Source organism: Ranitomeya variabilis, chromosome 3 (assembly GCF_051348905.1).
Source record: "Ranitomeya variabilis isolate aRanVar5 chromosome 3, aRanVar5.hap1, whole genome shotgun sequence".
NCBI lineage: Eukaryota > Metazoa > Chordata > Amphibia > Anura > Dendrobatidae > Ranitomeya > Ranitomeya variabilis.
In genome coordinates, this window is record NC_135234.1 from 80594065 (window position 1) to 80613955 (window position 19891).

Below are 19891 nucleotides of genomic sequence, written 5' to 3' on the forward strand. Positions count from 1 at the left end.
TTTCATAACTCAATGTGTGCACCTAATAACCTTGGCGAGCTGCTCGGGAACAGTAATATCACAAGAGGTTCTAACGTGGGCGTTTGTTCACTCATCAAAAGCAACGAAACACAAACCGTGTCTTGGTCAGTGGAGGTCAATTAACATTTACTCCATGCATTATTACACGAAAATATTCTAAATTTAAACCCTTGAGTTGCAATCTAAGGCATAAGACAAGCTCTAATAATAATAATAATCATTTTATATAGCACAAACATATTCCCCAGCACTTTACAATTAGAGGGGTTGTCTACTACTAGGACACTTTCTAGATCAAAATATTTGGCCCCCATAAAATAATAAAGCTTATACTCGCCTCCCGTGCCGGCGCCGTTCCCGCGGTGTTGGCTGTCATTCTCGTGCGGTGTTGTGTTGTGACATGTGACGTCGGCACCCAATCAGCGCTGGCGTCACTGTCTCCACCTACAGACAAATCTATCATGAAGAGGAAGTCCAGGCTGCAGCTGATCCCGGACTACCTCTTCATGCTCAATTCCTACAAAGCTTTATTATAAGCTTTATTATTTTATGGGGGTCAAACGAGGGGTAGTAGTAGAAGGAGTTGTCCAAGCAGTGGACAACTTCTTTAAGAGGGGACATGTACAGACAACAATACAAAGTAGCACCTACTTCAGTTACAGGAGGAGTAAGGGCCTTGCTCCAAACCTTACAACCTATAAAAAATAAGCCCCGACTGACCATTCACTGGGGGGAAAAACAACCCACAATATTAAATTACAATAAAAATGGGAAACATAAAAAGGATAAAGCATAAACCTCTTCCACCGGCATAGTGGAAGACAAGGCGCCAAGTAGCTGATATGTATAGCACGTTTTTGGCTTTTGTAGGTAAACAAGAGTCTCAAAATCATCAAACGACAGTGATTTTTCTGACGTAGTAGACTGCGTCCGAGTGTCCCAGTAGGCGTATACACCAGAAAGATGCGCGCTTGCTCTGTCGGCACTATTCTAGTTTGTGGCCCCGACGGCGCATACACCTGGCTCCTGTTTTGCATGGGGTGGGGGTGTTCGGATGCAAGCCCCCAAGGGACCCATGAACGTGAAGATCAGCACAATATGAAAGCAACAACAATGCAGTGATCTGGAAATCTCTTCTCACCAACAGAACATGAACGTGAGAGGTGGCAGGTCTCCTTTAAGTATCAAACATTACAAACAGGACGCCGTTAATCACCTCTCATACAGAAGCCATTTACAGGAGAGAAATAACCATCTTCTGCAGGGAATAAGAAACTCTGCCTCGTCGGATGATGAAATGACTAATTAAATAGAGAAACCGCACTCTTGGGCTTAAATCAAAGCCTCCTCCTACAGGGATCTCTGGGCTGGAAGCTGCAGCGCGCACATGGCAGAAAATCATTCCACGTTCAGGGACATTTCTAGCTGCAAAAATGTAATCACAGCGCAATGACTTGCAACATGAACCCAACGGCACGTCATCTGCCTGCCGTGAAGGAACACACAAGGCTGGAGGACTGGTGACCAGATCGTGTCTGGGACGTATGTAGGGGAACAGGAGGTGAAATGGACATCGTGGGATACTGCAGCCCGGCCCACATTCACTTCACTCCTAAAAGTAGGGCAAAATGAAAGCCTGTAAATCTAAGTTTTCATATGTAAATTGAAATGATTATACATTGCTTATATAGCGCCATCATATTCCACAGCACTTTACGGACATGATCATCTCTGTCCCCATTAGGGCTCACAATCTATAATCCGCATCAGTAAGTCTTTGGAATGTGGGAGGAAACCAGAGAACCCAGAGGAAACCCATGCAAACACAGGGAGAACATAAACTCCTTGCAGATGTTGTCCTTCGTGGGATTTGAAACCCAAGCCCCCAGCGCTGCAATGCTAACCACTGAACCACCCGTGCTGCCCCAACAACCTGGGCATAAATCGATAGTAAAAGAGTATATAAGAAACCTTGTAATAAATCTGCATCAAGGAAGTTAGCTTACATCAGCAGCCACTTCCCCCATCTCTCTGATCACCATCCACTAAAAAAAAAAAAAAAAAAAAATCAGATTTGCCTTGGTCAAAGCAGAACAGACTGCCAGTAATGCGGGGTGTCAGGTTACACCTCCTATTACATAAGCTTAGAAAATGGAGGAGGAAACAGGAACACTCAGCACAGTCAGAGACCAGGTAGATCATGCTGCAGCTTTCAGAAAATCTACTTAACATCAGTTCTGGATTCACAGTTACACTGCTCAGTACTCTTGTACAATTTCCTCCATACTGCTGGCCTTGCTGGTTCTGAACATGTGCTACAGAGAAAGAAGAATGAGAATCCCTTTGTTTCTGAGTATGGGAAACTTCATAACAGTTAGGCAAAGAGGAAAAAACAGCAACAGGTGATTTCCATAAAAATAAAAATGTAGTCTTTTTATTTAATCTATTGATTGTATGCTTGCAAAAAGTTAAAAACATACGTGTCATTACACGTCAGGGGCAAACATCCCTAGCAATCTTGACAGGCAGATTAACCCCTCAGATCACTCTTTCACCACCATGCCACATGTGTAATCTGCCCAATAATCCAACCATGAGCTGTTTTTGGACACATTACAGAACACTTTTTTGCAGTTTTGGAGAAGTTATAAGCCAAGTAGAGTTCATTACTTCCATCCCACCGTCTGTGTGTAGGTAGAGCATATTAACATGACATTAAATGAGTCAGCCATCATTCCACGTCTTGCCGTACAATGGGGGACTTGACAGGATGAATCCCACACAGGGATGTGTCATCCACCTTGACAATAGAGGGAATTATGAATATAAACAAGGTGAAGAGATGAGCCATCCGCGCGGTACAGAGAGGTATCGCACAGCTCAGGTACGCTGTTCTCAGAGATTTTATAAATCAACTCTTAAAGATAAAAAATAAAAGCAGCATAAAACGGTTCAGATCCGCATCGTTACAGACACGCTGAAGGATTCGATATATTAGTGTTAGACCATACGCTGCGGCGACAATTTTCATACTTTTGACGTATACAATTAAAATCTGTCAGAAAATTTAAGAAAAAAAAAATCACAAAAAACCCCATACCCATTATAATGTAAATCAATGAGAAAAAAAAATGCTGTGCACACTTTGCGGAAAATCCGCTGCGGATTAAAATAAGTAGCATGTCACTTTTTTGTGAATCTGCAGCATTTTTGTACCCATTCCATTATAGAAAACCGCAGGAGTAAAAAAAACGCAGCAAATCCGCAAGAAAACCGCAGCAAAAACGCACAAAAAACACGACAAATCCGCAGGTGCGTTTTCTGCCAGGAGAGGCAGAATGCGCACCAGAAATTCCTAAGCCTAATCCGCAACGCGTGCACATAGCCTAAGGCCTCAGAAGTAAGATTCTACGGATAGAGTATATACGCATTATATGTATGGTGCTAATCACGTGTGGGTTTTTTATTGTTTTTTGTTTTGTTTTTTAAAGACCTCCCTCCCTCCCTCCCAACAAAATGAAAAATCAGATATGATTGATTTTAATCTGAGCCTCGGATCAAATTCATACCACCCTGTCTCTTCAATTCCTCTAGACTTCTGCAGTTAAAGACCTTTGGTGACATCATGATCATCTGACCATGTCACCAAAAGGTCCTTAAGCAGTCTTAACCCTGGAATAGAAATGCTGGGGCCCCTAAAAGAGTGGGGACCCTTGTTAAGTACCCTGTTCCCCCCCCCCCCCTTCCCCGCTTAATGCTGGCCCTGACTGTAACTAGGGCTTATTTTTGGAGTAGGGCTTATATTTCAAGCATACTCCGAAAATCCTGTAAAATCCTACTTCAGCTTATTTTCAGTGTAGGTCTTATTTTCGGGGAAACACGGTAGTAAGGCTGGTTGCACACTGTTGTGTTTAATGGTCACGGACTGATTTATGGACCAGTTATGGGTCTCCTGACCCAAACTCAACAGCTTTATATATGCCTCGAAACCAGTTTAAGGTCTTTTACTATCAGAGTGGCATCAAGTGGACAGCCCTAGGAAAATACAAGGGTGATTGGTGTAACATATTGGGGTCTGCGGATTTGGACACAAAGAGAAACATACAACGGTAACACTTTTGGGCCGCATTCAGACGTCCCTGTGGCACGTATGTGTTGCATCTGTTTTGTTTTTTTTTCTCGGATACAACATGCATCCATTATAATCTATAATGTTGTTCACATGTCCGTTTTTTTTCTGGCAGCAGGGATAAGGACCAATATAAGTCTATCAGTCCATGAAAAACATGTACAGCACATGCATTGTATCCGTGTACCATTCGTAGTCAGTACTGTAAAGAATACATGAAGCTTGGTAATTTATTGAGCCGTGAAAAACACTGATGATAAAAAAAAGAACACATGGATGACACACTGATGCACAACAAAAATTACACAGTACCATTTTTTCACGGTTGTGTGAATGAGGCCTTATACAGTGGTTTGCGAAAGTATTCACTGCCTTCAGTCCACCTGTGTGCAATCTAAGTGTCACATGGTCTGTCAGTATATACACCTTGTCTGAAAGCCACTGAGGCCACATTAAGCAAGAGTAACCACTAACCAAACCACGCCTTGAAGACCAAGGAGATCTCCAAACAAGTCAGGGACAAAGTTGTTAAGTGTTAGGGTTGGGGTAAAAAGAAAAAAATCCTAATCTCTGATGATCTCCCGAAGCATCATCAAATCCATTATCAAACCGAAAGGACATAGTACAACAAACCTGCTAAGAGAGGGCCGCCCACCAAAACTCTCAGCCCAGGCAAGGAGGGCATTAATCAGAGGCAGCACAAAGACCAAAGGTAGCCCTCCAGAAGCTGCAGTGTCCCCCAACAGACTGGAGTGTCTGTCCATACGACCACAATAAGTCATATACCCCATAGAGGTGGCATTTATGCCAGTGGGCGGAAAAAAAGCCTTTACTTACAAAAAATGTAAGGCTCATTTTGAATTTGCCAAAAGACATGTGGGAGACTCCCCAAATGTAAAGAGGAAGGTGCTGTGGTCAGATGAGACAAAAGATGATCTGTTTGGCCACCAAGGGAAAAGCTATGTCTGGCGCCAAACCAACACAGCTCATTAACCCAAGAACACCATAGACACAGTGAAACATGGTGGAATCATTATGCTGTGGGGATGTTTTTTGGCAGCAGGGACAAGGAAAATGGTCGGATGGATGGTGCAAAATACAGTCATATTCTTGAGCAAAACATGATTCAGTCTGTCAGTGATTTGAGACTGGGACGGAGGTTCAACTTCCAACAAGACAATGACCCAAAGCATAATGCTAAAGTAACACTCGAATGGTAAAGGGAAATGTGTAAATGTTTTGGAGTGGCCTAGTCAAAGCCCCAGACCTTAATCCAATTGAGAATCTGTGGTTAGATGTTAAGATTTCGGCGCACCAGAGGACACTATCTAACTTGAAGGAGCTGGAGTTGTTTTGCCTTGAAGAATGTGCAAAAATCCCAGTGGAAAGCTCAGAGACTTCTCCAAAGCGACTTGCAGATGTAATTGCCACAAAAGGAGGCTCTACAAAGTACTGACTTTAGGTGGGTGAATAGTTATGCACACTAAAGTTCTCAGTTATTTTGTCCTATTTGTTTATTTCACAAAATAAGAAAAACAAATATTCACAGTTGTAGGCATGTGAATTGATGGAAACCCTAACAAAAAAATGAAATTCCAGCTTGTGAATTAACAACACGACAAATGCAAAGGCGGGTGAACAGTTTCACAAACATATATATATATATATATATATATATATATATATATATATATATATATATATATATATATATATATATATATATATATATATATACATACACATATATATATATATATATATATATATATATATATATATATATATATACATACACATATATATATATATATATATATATATATATATATATATATATATATATATATATATTTGTATATATATTTATTTATTTGTCTAAGGGGTACTTCCGTCTTTCTGTCTGCAACTTCCGTCACGGAAATCCCGCGTCGCTGATTGGTCTCACCAGCTGCCTGTCATGGCTGCCGCGAATAATCAGCAACGGGCACAGTCCGATTAGTCCCTCCCTACTCCCCTGCACTCAGTGCCCGGCGCCCGCTCCATACTCCCCTCCGGTCACCGCTCACACAGGGTTAATGCCAACGGTAACAGACCACGTTATGCCGCGGGTAACACACTCAGTTACTGTTGCTATTAACCCTGTGTGTCCCCAACTTTTTACTATTGATGCTGTCTATGCAGCATCAATAGTGAAAAGATATAATGTTAAAAATAATAAAAAAAAAAAAAATCTGCTATTCTCACCTTCCGTCGTCCGCCGAAGTGCTCGCGCCTGCCGCCATCTTCCGTTCACAGAGATGCATTGCAAAATTACCCAGAAGACTTAGCGGTCTCGCGAGACCGCTAAGTCTTATGGGTAATTTCACAATGCATCCTGGGAACGGAACATGGTGGCGGCCGCGCACGCATCGCCAGAGCTTCGCTGGATCCCGGCGGGTGAGTATATAACTATTTTTTATTTTAATTATTTTTTTTTTAACAGAGATATGGTGCCCACACTGCTATATACTACGTGGGCTGTGTTATATACCGCGTGGCTGCTATATACTACACGGGCAGTGTTATATACTGCGTGGGCTGTGTGATATACTGTGTGGGCTGTGTTATATACTACGTGGCCAGTGTTATATACTGTGTGGGCTGTGTTATATACTGCGTGGGCTGTGCTATATACTATGTGCCCTGTATTATATACTGCGTGGCCTGTGTTATATACTGCGTCGCCTGTGTTATATACTGCGTGGCTGCTATATACTGCGTGGGCTGTGTTATATAGTACGTGGGCTGTGTTATATAGTACGTGGGCTGTGTTATATACTGTTTGGGCTGTGTTATATACTGCGTGGCCTGTGTTACATACTGCGTGGCCTGTATTAACGCATCGGGTATTCTACAATATGTATGTATGTATGTATATAGCAGCCACATAGTATATAGCACAGGCCACGTAGTATTAGTCTGCTATATACTACTTGGCTCCTATATACTACGTGGCCTGTGCTATATACTATGTGGCTGCTATATACATACATATTCTAGAATACCCGATGCGTTAGAATCGGGCCACCATCTAGTATAATTATAATAGTTATTTAGTGTATTTAGAGTTGCCCTTGTAGTCTTAAAACAGCTTCTTTCCTAATTTACAGTAAAATCTCCAGATTCAGATTACCAAGAACAGTTCTGCCGTCGGAGAGCTTCGCCCCTTCTGTGGTCAGTGCTTTCTGCTTGCAGAACAAACAAGATGCATCAAGATTTCCTGTGCAAACAGCATATGCAGCAAACTATAGGAAAACCAGCACAAGTCAAGAAAGCATCGTGTGTGGAGTCCTGTACACAGAATTCTCTGTAATTACTCCGCAGTGAAAGCATTACACAGTACTCATTAATTGTAGCTTCCCAAGTAAGAAAATCACAAAAATGTTGCTGTATTCAATATCGCAGAGCAAGTGTGAGCCCTCTTGTGGGAGAAAATAAAAATCCATTTGCCACAGAGACATTTTTTGCACAGATTTGGATACATGAAGCCATGAATAAAAAAAATAATGTACAAAATACAGAAGAAAAAAACAGTCAAAATCCATCTGTCATTTTTTCTGCAGCAGATTAATACATTAAAAAAAAAGCTAGAAAGCTAGGTGGGCAACTATTTCCATGTTGTTTCTTTGCGACATTTTCTCACATGACGCAATGTGCTAAGGATGCAGGTACTGTGAGGTATTCACTCATCCGAGAAAATCAGTCCCATTATCCTAATCACACTATGATAAGCGTTTGAACACAATCGGATCAGATTTTCTAGGATGAAGAGAATGGAAAAATCACTCATGTCTGTGTGTCCGATGTCTGTGTGTCCGATGCTTTCCACTGACATGAGTGGGCGAGTGCCATCCAATTATTGGAGATAACTCATTCATGTTGCAATTTTGTTCTCGGACTGATTCGGTTGGAAGGAGAAAAAAAAAACAGACGTGGGCACAGTCCCGTAGAATAACATGGGGACGAGTGTCGGTTGTCAAAACCACGGCTACCACTTGTCCGATTTTTCCAGACGTGTTCTGGAGTCCTTAGGGCCTGCCGACACTTCCACATCTGCAGGAAGAAATCCTATCACAGTAACACCAAGTGGATGAGACTGCAGGAAATACAGTCACACATTGTAAAGATATTTCCACGCAGAAATGGACATTTGGTGCAGATTTCAATTCTACAGGACGTCAATTCTGCCTGCGGATTAGAACCCTTTTGCAAAGCATAAGATAAAATCTGCAGCACACTGGCATCAAAATCCACATCTAATACAAGCAGATTCTGGCTCCGTGGCAGAAGCCGAAGCGGATCGTTCCTATGATCCATCAGGGTCTGAGACCCGCCCGATTCACTCCGAGACCCGCCCAAAAAACAAATCTAAAGACTGAACATGTGTATCTGTATGGCACAACAACTCGCAGTTTATATGTTCAGTCGTTTGATCTTGTCTTAATTGTTTTAGTTTTCAACAGGTGCCAAGCGGTTAAAAGAAGCGACCAGACCATTGTTTAGGAGTCTTCCATTGGGAAGTAAATGAAGGAGTCTATGGGGATGTCAAAAAGAGAGAAGGAAAATGCCCGGAGTCTATTGTAGCATTTAAAAAATGACTGCACTTTCTGAAGTGGGTTCAGCTAAAAAAAAAAAAAAAAAAAAAGTTAAAGAGAAGGAATATAAACCAGCTTGCCCGTGATGCATAAGCTGAGTTTCGGGAGCACGGACCCGCTGTGTCCAGGCGTGTAGATGAATCCGTAAAAAAAACTGTTTTCTTTATTCAGAAACTTAACCCCTTTCTGACATGTGACGTACTATCCCGTCGAGGTGGGGTGGGCCCGTATGCCCACCGACGGGATAGTACGTCATAGCGTTCGGCGATCACAGCCGGGTGTCAGCTGACTATCGCAGCTGACATCCAGCACATTAACCCCCGGCACACTGCGATCAAACATGATCGCAGTGTTCCGGCGGTACAGGGAAGCATCGCACAGGGAGGAGGCTCCCTGCGTGCATCCCTGAGATCCTCGGAGCAACGCGATGTGATCGCGTTGCTCCAAGGGTCTCCTACCGTCTTCTCCCTGCAGGCCCTGGATCCAAAATAGCTGCGGGGCTGCATCCGGGTCCTGCAGGGAGGTGGCTTACCAGCGCCTGCTCAGAGCAGGCGCTGGGAAGCCTCTCTGCAGTGCACGTTAGATTGCTGATCTGACACAGTGCACAGCAAAGTGTCAGATCGGCGATCTTACACTATAACATGATGCTGTTATAGTGTAAAAAAAAAAATGTGCAGATGTGTAAAAAAATTCCTAAATAAAAAATATATATATATATATATTAATGTTCCCATAAATAGATTTCTTTATCTAAATAAAAAAAAAACAAAAGTACACATATTTAGTATCACTGCGTCTGTAACGACCCGACCTATAAAATTGTCCCACTGGTTAACCCCTTCAGTGAACACCGTATTAAAGAAAAAAAAAAAAAAAAAAACGAGAAAAACACAACACTTTATTATCATACCGCCGAACAAAAAGTGGAATAACACACGATCAAAAAGACGGATATAAATAACCATGGTACCGCTGAAAACATTATCTTGTCCCGCAAAAAACGAGCCACCATAAAGCATCATCAGGGAAAAAATAAAAAAGTTATAGTCCTCAAAATAAAGCGATGCAACAATAATTATTTTTTCTATGAAATAGTTTATATTGTATAAAAGCACCAAAACATAAAAAAAGATATAAATGAGGTATCGCTGTAATCGTACTGACCCGAAGAATAAAACTGCTTTATCCATTTTACCAAACGCGAAATTCATGAATAGCTGTTTTTGGTCATTCTGCCTCACAAAAATCGGAATAAAAAGCGATCAAAAAATGTCACGTGCCCGAAAATGTTACCAATAAAAACGTCAACTCGTCCCGCAGAAAACAAGACCTCACATGCCTCTGTGGAACAAAATATGGAAAAATTAAAGCTCTCAAAATGTGGTAACGCAAAAAATATTTTTTTGCAATAAAAAGCGTCTTTTAGTGTGTGACGGCTGCCAATCATAAAAATCCGCTAGAAAACCCGCTATAAATAGTAATTCAAACCCCCCTTCATCACCCCCTTAGTTAGGGAAAAATTAAAAAAATGTATTTATTTCCATTTTCCTATTAGGTTTAGGGCTAGGGTTAAGGTTAGGGCTAGGGCTAGGGTTAAGGTTAGGGCTAGGGCTAGGGTTAAGGTTAGGGCTAGGGCTAGGGTTAAGGTTAGGGCTAGGGCTAGGGTTAAGGTTAGGGCTAGGGCTAGGGTTAAGGTTAGGGCTAGGGCTAGGGTTAGGGTTGGGGCTAGGGCTAGGGTTACATTTACGGTTGGGATTAGGGTTAGGGGTGTGTCAGGGTTAGGGGAGTGGTTAGGGTTTTGGTTGGGATTAGGGTTAGGGGTGTGGTTAAGGTTGGGGCTAGGGGTGTGTTGGGGCTAGGGGTGTGGTTAGTGTTGGGGCTAGGGGTGTGGTTAGTGTTGGGGCTAGGGGTGTGTTGGGGCTAGGGGTGTGTTGGGGCTAGGGGTGTGTTGGGGCTAGGGGTGTGTTGGGGCTAGGGGTGTGTTGGGGCTAGGGGTGTGTTGGGGCTAGGGGTGTGTTGGGGCTAGGGGTGTGTTGGGGCTAGGGGTGTGTTGGGGCTAGGGGTGTGTTGGGGCTAGGGGTGTGTTGGGGCTAGGGGTGTGTTGGGGCTAGGGGTGTGTTGGGGCTAGGGGTGTGTTGGGGCTAGGGGTGTGTTGGGGCTAGGGGTGTGTTGGGGCTAGGGGTGTGTTGGGGCTAGGGGTGTGTTGGGGCTAGGGGTGTGTTGGGGCTAGGGGTGTGTTGGGGCTAGGGGTGTGTTGGGGCTAGGGGTGTGTTGGGGCTAGGGGTGTGTTGGGGCTAGGGGTGTGTTGGGGCTAGGGGTGTGTTGGGGCTAGGGGTGTGTTGGGGCTAGGGGTGTGTTGGGGCTAGGGGTGTGTTGGGGCTAGGGGTGTGTTGGGGCTAGGGGTGTGTTGGGGCTAGGGGTGTGTTGGGGCTAGGGGTGTGTTGGGGCTAGGGGTGTGTTGGGGCTAGGGGTGTGTTGGGGCTAGGGGTGTGTTGGGGCTAGGGGTGTGTTGGGGCTAGGGGTGTGTTGGGGCTAGGGGTGTGTTGGGGCTAGGGGTGTGTTGGGGCTAGGGGTGTGTTGGGGCTAGGGGTGTGTTGGGGCTAGGGGTGTGTTGGGGCTAGGGGTGTGTTGGGGCTAGGGGTGTGTTGGGGCTAGGGTTTCAGTTAGAATAGGGGGATTTCCACTGTTTAGGCACATCAGGGGCTCTTCAAACGCAACATGGTGTCCCATCCCAATTCCTGTCAATTTTGCATTGAAAAGTCAAATGGCGCTCCTTCCCTTCCGAGCTCTGCCATGCGCCCAAACAGTGGTTTACCCCCAGATATGGGGTATCAGCGTACTCAGGACAAATTGCACAACAACTTTTGGAGTCCGATTTCTTCTCTTACCCTTAGGAAAATAAAAAAATTGGGGGCGAAAAGATCATTTTTGTGAAAAAATATGATTTTTTATTTTTACGGCTCTGCATTACAAACTTCTGTGAATCACTTGGTGGGTCAAAGTGCTCACCACACATCTAGATAAGTTCCTTAGGGGGTCTACTTTCCAAAATGGTGTCACTTGTGGGGGGTTTCAATGTTTAGGCACATCAGGGGCTCTCCAAACGCAACATGGCGTCCCATCTCAATTTCAGTCAATTTTGCATTGAAAACTCAAATGGCGCTCCTTCCCTTTCGAGCTCTGCCATGCGCCCAAACAGTGGTTTACCCCCACATATGGGGTATCGGCGTACTCAGGACAAATTGCACAACAACTTTTGGCGTCTAATTTCTCCTGCTACCCTTGGTAAAATAAAACAAATTGGAGCTGAATTAATTTTTTTGTGAAAAAAAGTTAAATGTTAATTTTTTTTTTTAAACATTGAAAAAATTCCTGTGAAACACCTGAAGGGTTAATAAACTTCTTGAATGTGGTTTTGAGCACCTTGAGTGGTGCAGTTTTTAGAATAGTGTCACACTTGGTTATTTTCTATCATAGACCCCTCAAAGCGACTTCAAATGTGATGTGGTCCCTAAAAAAAAAAATAGTGTTGTAAAAATGAGAAATTGCTGGTCAATTTTTAACCCTTATAACTCCCTAACAAAAAAAAAAATTTGGTTCCAAAATTGTGCTGATGTAAAGTAGACATGTGGGAAATGTTACTTATTAAGTATTTTGTGTGACATATCTCTGTGATTTAAGGGCATAAAAATTCAAAGTTGGAAAATTGCAAAATTTTCGCCATATTTCCATTTGTTTCCCACAGATAAACGCAGGTAATATCGAAATTTTACCACTATCATGAAGTACAATATGTCCCGAGAAAACAATGTCAGAATCACCGGGATCCGTTGAAGCGTTCCAGAGTTATAACCTCATAAAGGGACAGTGGTCAGAATTGTAAAAATTGGCCCGGTCATTAACGTGCAAACCACCCTTGGGGGTAAAGGGGTTAAACATGGAGGATACAAACTTCAGCACAAACCATATGGGTACGAATCTCAGAGATTCGTACCCATATGGTTTGTGCTGAAGTTTGTATCCTCCATGTTTAAGTTTGTGAATAAAGAAAACTTTTTTTCACGGATTCGGTGAAGCTGGACATTTTTTTCTAAAAAAAAAAAAAAAAAAACTCTCGCCTGGTTTGCCAAAGTTTAAAAGTCATCGTCTGCAAACACTATTTAAGCCGAGGTCATACTTAAGTACGAAAAAATATCAAATTTTATCCAGAAAACTCAATTTTCATCTATACTGTCATTTGTGTGCCATCCATGTGTAAGTATTTTAAAGAGAACCTATCACCCGAAACAAACCTTATTAACCTGCAGATATGGGGATACAGCCGCCGCTCTCTAGAGTGAGAGCGGTATGGGACCAGCCCCGCTGCTCGGGAGAATAAAGTGCATTTTCTCCCTGCAGTGTTCAGCTACGTGAAATCACCGGGCAGCATTATAACACTGCCAACCTTCAGATTAACCCAATTTTTTTTCTGGCGACGTGTTCCCTTTAAGTCTGTGTTCCTTCCATTTTTCTACAACTAATAATTGGAATGTATCTAAAAACTGGATGCGATTTGGAAAGTATGGATAATATTTTAATGCAGAAATGTCATTTAACTTACATTCGTTTTTAGAAGCACTTTGCAATTGTAAGAATTTACCATTATGAGTTTTTTTTCAGTAAATAATGAACAATGTAGAATGAAAAGTTAAGCGGTGACGTAGATTTATTATTGCGTTTACACCTGACTTGTGGAGTCAAAAACCAAAGAACAAAGGTTACCTGGCGTACATCAGTCTTTGCCAAATTTCCCCGCAGACTCATGGCATGCCAGTGTAAATAATCTGTGCTGTCATTTATCATTTTCCACATTAGCTGTCACTGAATGAAATCCCTTCTCTTTACTTTGGGGCTAAGAGCTCATCCAGATCACATCCTCCTGACACAGGTGTGAGGCTCGGGAAATGGAAGACACCTCTTTTCTATCGCCCTCACTAACCTGCCATCAGAACATGATCAAACAGGAACCCGAGATCTCTAACATGTTGGAAAATGGAATCACTAAAACCCCGATTCATTATTGCATTTGTGCTTTTTTTTTCCTCTCCAGTTTTTTATATTTTTAGTCTGTTTTTGGTATGCTCCTTTTTATAAGCCTATTTTATTTGTGTTTTATCCATGTTTGCTAACTTACTTTTAGGTTCGCCATTGTAGGTGCGGACTGGGGTTTCCAGATGTTTTCGGCTGTAACATCAAGTGCAAGATTTTTAATAGTCACAAAATTATGAAACTTAGGTTACTCCTTCCCCAAAATGAACTCTGGTTTCAAATGCAAATGTTTAATGCAGTTTTTTTTTTTTCTTTTTGGCATGGATTTTTAAATTTCATTGAAATCGTCAAAAAAAATAATTAAAAAAAAAAAGTATAGAAGCACATTTTAAGCGCTTTTTATTGTGGATTTTGAAACGGATCCACTGGAATCATGGGAAAAATACGCAGAACAGAACACAGTTAAATATTAAATATACTTCTTGACTTTCAGCTTAAAGTCAAAATCACAATGAGGACTAAATAATGTACATACCGTATATGTTTATTTATATGTGTGAATATAAATCAAATATACATATATGTTACTATGTTAGAGTGTATTTTCTGCAGACATCATCCCCCCTAACGATGACCCTCCAGTTGCCATTGGAACCATCCTGCTGTAGGGCCACTGCTCCTGGTTGAGCATGCTCACTGAGTGCAGTCTCTCCCCGCTGGCTTCCAGCACAGCTGAGGCCTTCAGCACTTACAAAGTGCACTCTATATGTAGAAAACACTATCGTTCTGTACACTGTATGATCCGGTATACAACTCTGCTAGGCCAATTTTATCTTCTACCATAAACATCAATTCAGTATATCAGTAGGTGAGTTTTACATCATTTATGTTAGCGGGTTTCCAGGAACGTTTGACTGCTCTGTGCCTGGTTCTGCCGAGTCCCCAAAAGAGAGCTTGAGATAACCAATGTGGAAGCACAGCAGAGCGGAACTTTTCTTCATGCGTGCTGTAGACAAATCAATTATCGTATGTAAAACTGCAAATTCCCCTCTGTTGATGCATATGGCAGAAGATAATTCTCTGCCATATGCATCAACAAAATTGTAAATGCAACCCTGAAAAGAACAGTTAATACATGTTCAACCATAATCTATTGCAGATAGAGCAGTGGGGAGAGGCTCCTTCTGCAGCTAGTTCTCTTAAAACTCTTTCACAGGGCAGTATATGCCATCACTAGTGTTTATAAAGAGAAACCCATCATCTGTACTCACATGTGTAAATAACTGTACTCCAGAGTAAATAATTACTAATCTATGTTGTGCCATTCCTCATTTATTTCCTATTGATATTTATGAATAAACTGAATGTCGCCACCATGTAAACCGTTTTTTCCTTACACTTTGCATTGTATAAACAGTTGTCAATTTAATTTGTTTTTCAGGAAGAATAATAGAGGAACAGTATTAATGTCCCTGTTTTATATACCGTAAATGTTGTGGGGGGTTTTATGAATAGAACACAAGTCTATGGGCCTGTTCACAAGTCAGTTTTGGAGTTTTTAGGTAAAAGCGTTCACAAAAAAATAAAAAAAGCTGAGACATGTCCGTCTTTGATCCATGGTGCGGCTCAAACTCACTCACGTAATTCAATGCAAACAGGAGAAGAAAAAAAAAACAACTCAATGTCATCCATGAGGAGAGACCCATGGGGGACATTGATGCTGGCGTCTAAAGTGCTGTGGAATAATTTTTTATTTTTTTTTTGCATACAAGAAAAATGGACACAGTCCTGAGATTAATTAAAATTGGACAGCGCAAACTGATGAGCAATGGTGCACTTATTCTAGTACATGAAAACGAACATCTGAGCGAGACCTTATACAGCACAAAGTACCGTATGTACAGGTGCTTAATAAAAAAATTAAAAAAAACAAGTCATAGGTGGTGACAGTGAGTAAAGTACATGAATCCAGTAGCGAGGTGCCTCCTTGGGTCGGGTGGCATACACCTGACATCTACTTTTCAATTATTTAACGCTCAATTGTCTCTGGAATAGCATCCAGTAATGATTATACACAAGAGCCGACACCGTACACTGCGTACCAAGGGACTTATCATGGTCCTATCAGCAGGAGGAAGGAGTCCACCACTGGGTCAGCATGGTAAACATTCTGGATGAGGTCAGATAGAATAGTAGAAATCGAGTGCAATAAGGTTTCACTAAATGCATGTGCTACAAGACCGGAGCCATGATAAACATACAGCTGCCCCACTCAATCACAAAAGCTATTGATGGCTGTGCAGATCACGTACATCAGACTTGTCTACTGTCCGATCTTTTGCTTAAAGTCTGCACTCACTATGTGACTGTAGACTTCTGAATCCTCGTAGTGTGCACACTGTACGCTGTCAGGAGTCTCCTGTATCTGCTGCAAGAGCGGATGGTCCTGTGACCATAAAGAAACAATTTTCATACTTCCGGCCACATTCTGACTAGACTTGTGCGGCCTCGCTCAATAAAACACGTCTATTCGGCAAGTGACCGCATCTATCAAGTGTTTTGCATCCAAGTTTTTGGTCAGTGATTTTCAAGTATGGATAAATACATTTCTAAGCGCCTCCAATCCTAATCATGGAGTGTACTCTGATGACACATGTGCTGTGTTTTTCCACTGATCCACCGACCTGTATTGGTACTTTTCATCCACACTGCCAATAAAATAATTGACTTGCTGGACACACTGACCACGTGAAACAGACATATGAACAGCCCCATAGACTATAATGGGTACATGTTCCATCTTTGCAAATCATGGCTAGAACAATACGTACAACATTATTCATGTTTTTACATCTTTAGAAGGGATTGAAAAGACTTAAGCCCGCCATACTCAAAACATATTTTGGCCTAAAGATGGTTAGACCGACAGCTCTCTCTCCCAACTTCTGTGTTATCCAAGTTCAGGACGCTGCCAGACTCTTCTGGCATCAGCTTATCTCAGGGAGAATAAAGGATTGTCAGTCCAACAATAGGACATGCCGGATCCTTCTCTCCCACAACTTCATCTGTTGTGGGAAATGCTGGAAGCCTCCATACACATTAGACCATCAGCAGATCCTGAAGATATCGGCTGACATCACAGCCTAAGGCTAGGTTCATAATAATGCTGTGCTCTCTGTTGAGCAATACATCAAGGTTTCCATCAGATTTCCCGAAAAAACTGGAAACCAAATAACATTTTTGTGCACGTCTGAAAAAGAAGAAAACTGCCAGGACTGAGGCCAGACACTGTCCACAGTGATTGTCGGCTTCATTCATGACATTGGCTCTGTTGGGGCTCCCGTCAGAATATAGTTTTTTGGGAAATCTGATGGAAACCATGAGATTGGTCTCGCCTGAGGTGAACTTAGTCTAATCTGTTTGGGGGTCCTTCAGAAAAATATAATTCATGGTGAGGATATGCCCCTTTTTATAGTTTTTTTTTTTTGCATAGGGTGGGTTCCCAAATATTCTTGGCAAATACAGAAACGAAAAACCTCACTATCATTACCGCTAACCTTCGCCACTTCACTTATATATTAGAACAGCAGCTTTGTGTTGGTGCAAATCACAAGACTCTGCAGCCAAAGCTCAGCCTGCACCGGCAAGTGCCAGCTCTACCCAAAAGTGCGGCTGTCCAATACTTACCTGGCCATGGGGCAAAATACAACATCAAAATAATGAGTAACCAAAACTGGCAATATAAAAACAGGTAAGGTCAACTGTTGGCAAATCATAGCGTCATGGGGATTTAATGCAAACATGCATTCAAAAACGCCGCTGCCATAATTTGTGCGGGTCGGAGCTATAAGTTGACTTTCTATTACATGCCCCAACTGAAGAAGCATTTGCGAAACGGCGCTGGTCGGGCTTGGGATAACAGCATTGGTACTCCAACCTTAGTGCACGGCTAGTCCTGATTTATATCTGCACCTCAGGTAAAATTAACCCCATCATGTGAATTTCCTTTCTCTTCCTTCTAGGCATTCTTTGGCATATGTAGTGAATCCACTTTCCAGCTTATTAACAACTTCTTGTTGTATTTTCTGGACATATACCCTATACTTGCCCCCCCTTAAGGAATAACTAATATTCGGGACACATTTATATGTTTATTTCCCGTATGGGCTTATATACAATCTGCTGTGCCTTTATTATTTATTTATAAATATAACCTCCATTTCTGTCCAGTACAGATGGCTATTGGTTAATTGATATTCTATCTTTGGAATTGTACCTTGCTACTTCCCTTTTTAGTACTGGTGGTATTTACCCCCCCACCACCACCACCCATCTTCATTTATAGATTTTTTTGTATCTATGTTAAACTTATTTCTATTTGAATTATTATCAATAAATTTATTATTTTAACTGATATGATCCTCTTTCACTTCCTTCTTCTATGGTATTTCATATTAGAATATGTATTTTCTGTTACAAGCATCATCAGGACAGACCGTTATGTTCGTTATATCCGTGCGGTGTCCATGTGGGGCAGTCACAAGTGACACATTGGCATTTCTGATGGCAATCTAGGGGATAATGGCTCCTGCTCCCCCCTCTGAGAGCGCACAAACCTTCACACAGTTTTTACAGACTTTCTTAAATTAATAGATTTCATGAATTTCACATATCTTGGGAGGTTTTCTTTCCCCTACTGGAACCTATAGTCCTTCATTTTTTGCGTTTGACTTCCTGCGTGCAAATCTTAATGCCAAGTCGGTCTTGATGTCACAATGTTTTTGGAAGAGGCACCTGCATTATGAAAAGAGTCTGCTTAAAAAGCAGAAATTGCTTCAAGAGGGAACTGATTTTCGGAAACTGATGTGTACAACAATGCCCCGCAATGACTGAGGAGCAGTGATCTCATCAGGATACATTAGTCACCCCCCAAACAAAAACGAAATAGAGAACAGGGCGACAGTGAGGTTCATTAACGAGTCACTCCCGCAGACTTCCATTCACGCCGCTGTGAAGAACACTGATCTCTTTTGTCGGCTGCAGATTATTTTATGACAGCACGCAGGGCCGCACAATGCACATTTGCATCCCAGTTCCTGTTGAATATGGTCATTGTGGCCAAGAGCTTCAGCATTTAAGTGATGTCACAAAACACAAAGCGGAGTGATTTTTAATTAAAATCGACATTAGCAGAACTCGGCTCAATAGGAGGCAATGTTACTGAAGGCAAGAGACAGCAATAGGCAATGCTAAGGAAACAAATACGCATCACACAGGATTACAGAACGACTTGAGAAAATCTTTGGTGGGTAAGTGTGAAATATAACAAGGTTAGGCCAGGAGTCCTCATCTAAGTAAAGGCAGAGCAGGCTCGGGGTTATAATGTCCATCCAGGTCATGTCTGTGTCATAGCCAGCACTCAGGAAAGGAGAAAGTAACACTGTGATCGCTCTGCGCCCCTCGCCAGTCATCAGGGCGGGCACAGCACGGAGCAGTCACAGCTGTCCTCCAATCACGGCCACTGTTCGGATGATTGACACTCCATTGAGCACATTAACCAACTGAACAGTGGCCATGAAAGGAGAACAGCCATGACTGCCCCTGCTGTGCCCGCCCAGATGACTGGCAGAATGCGAGAATGCGCTCTTTTCGTTTTCTTACACCTCTGAATGAAGCAATGACACAATCACAAACCGGATGCCAATTACAACCGCTCGGCTGCTCGGACTTTGCTGAAATCGAGACCTATAAAGAGGACTTGTCATCCGGTCAAAAGTGGTCAGTTTCTGCTCTTATTTCTTTCCCTCTGCTCCCCCCCTCAAGTATGCCAATCTTTATTTTTGTTCTTAAATCTGCCGTGCAGATCCAAAGTGTTTTTTTTTTATACATATTTATTGTTTTTTATAGTTTTGACAAGGTGGTGTTGCTCACAGGGTAAAAATGCAGAGAGCCCCAAAGACTCGTCCATAATAAACAGTATAAGTAACATCCCCTCGGTATGGACTAAAAAAATTAGCAATATATTAAAACGCCCATAAGTTTAGAATCCTATAGCAGTTTTTTTGTTTGTTTTTTT

The 19891-nt window shown here is 42.2% G+C and overlaps 1 protein-coding gene across 2 annotated transcripts in view; it reads right to left on the reverse strand.

Moving 5' to 3' along the window:
* Nucleotides 1–19891, reverse strand: part of ABR (ABR activator of RhoGEF and GTPase) — a 430921-nt gene that overhangs the window by 383194 nt on the left and 27836 nt on the right. The window lies entirely within an intron of this gene.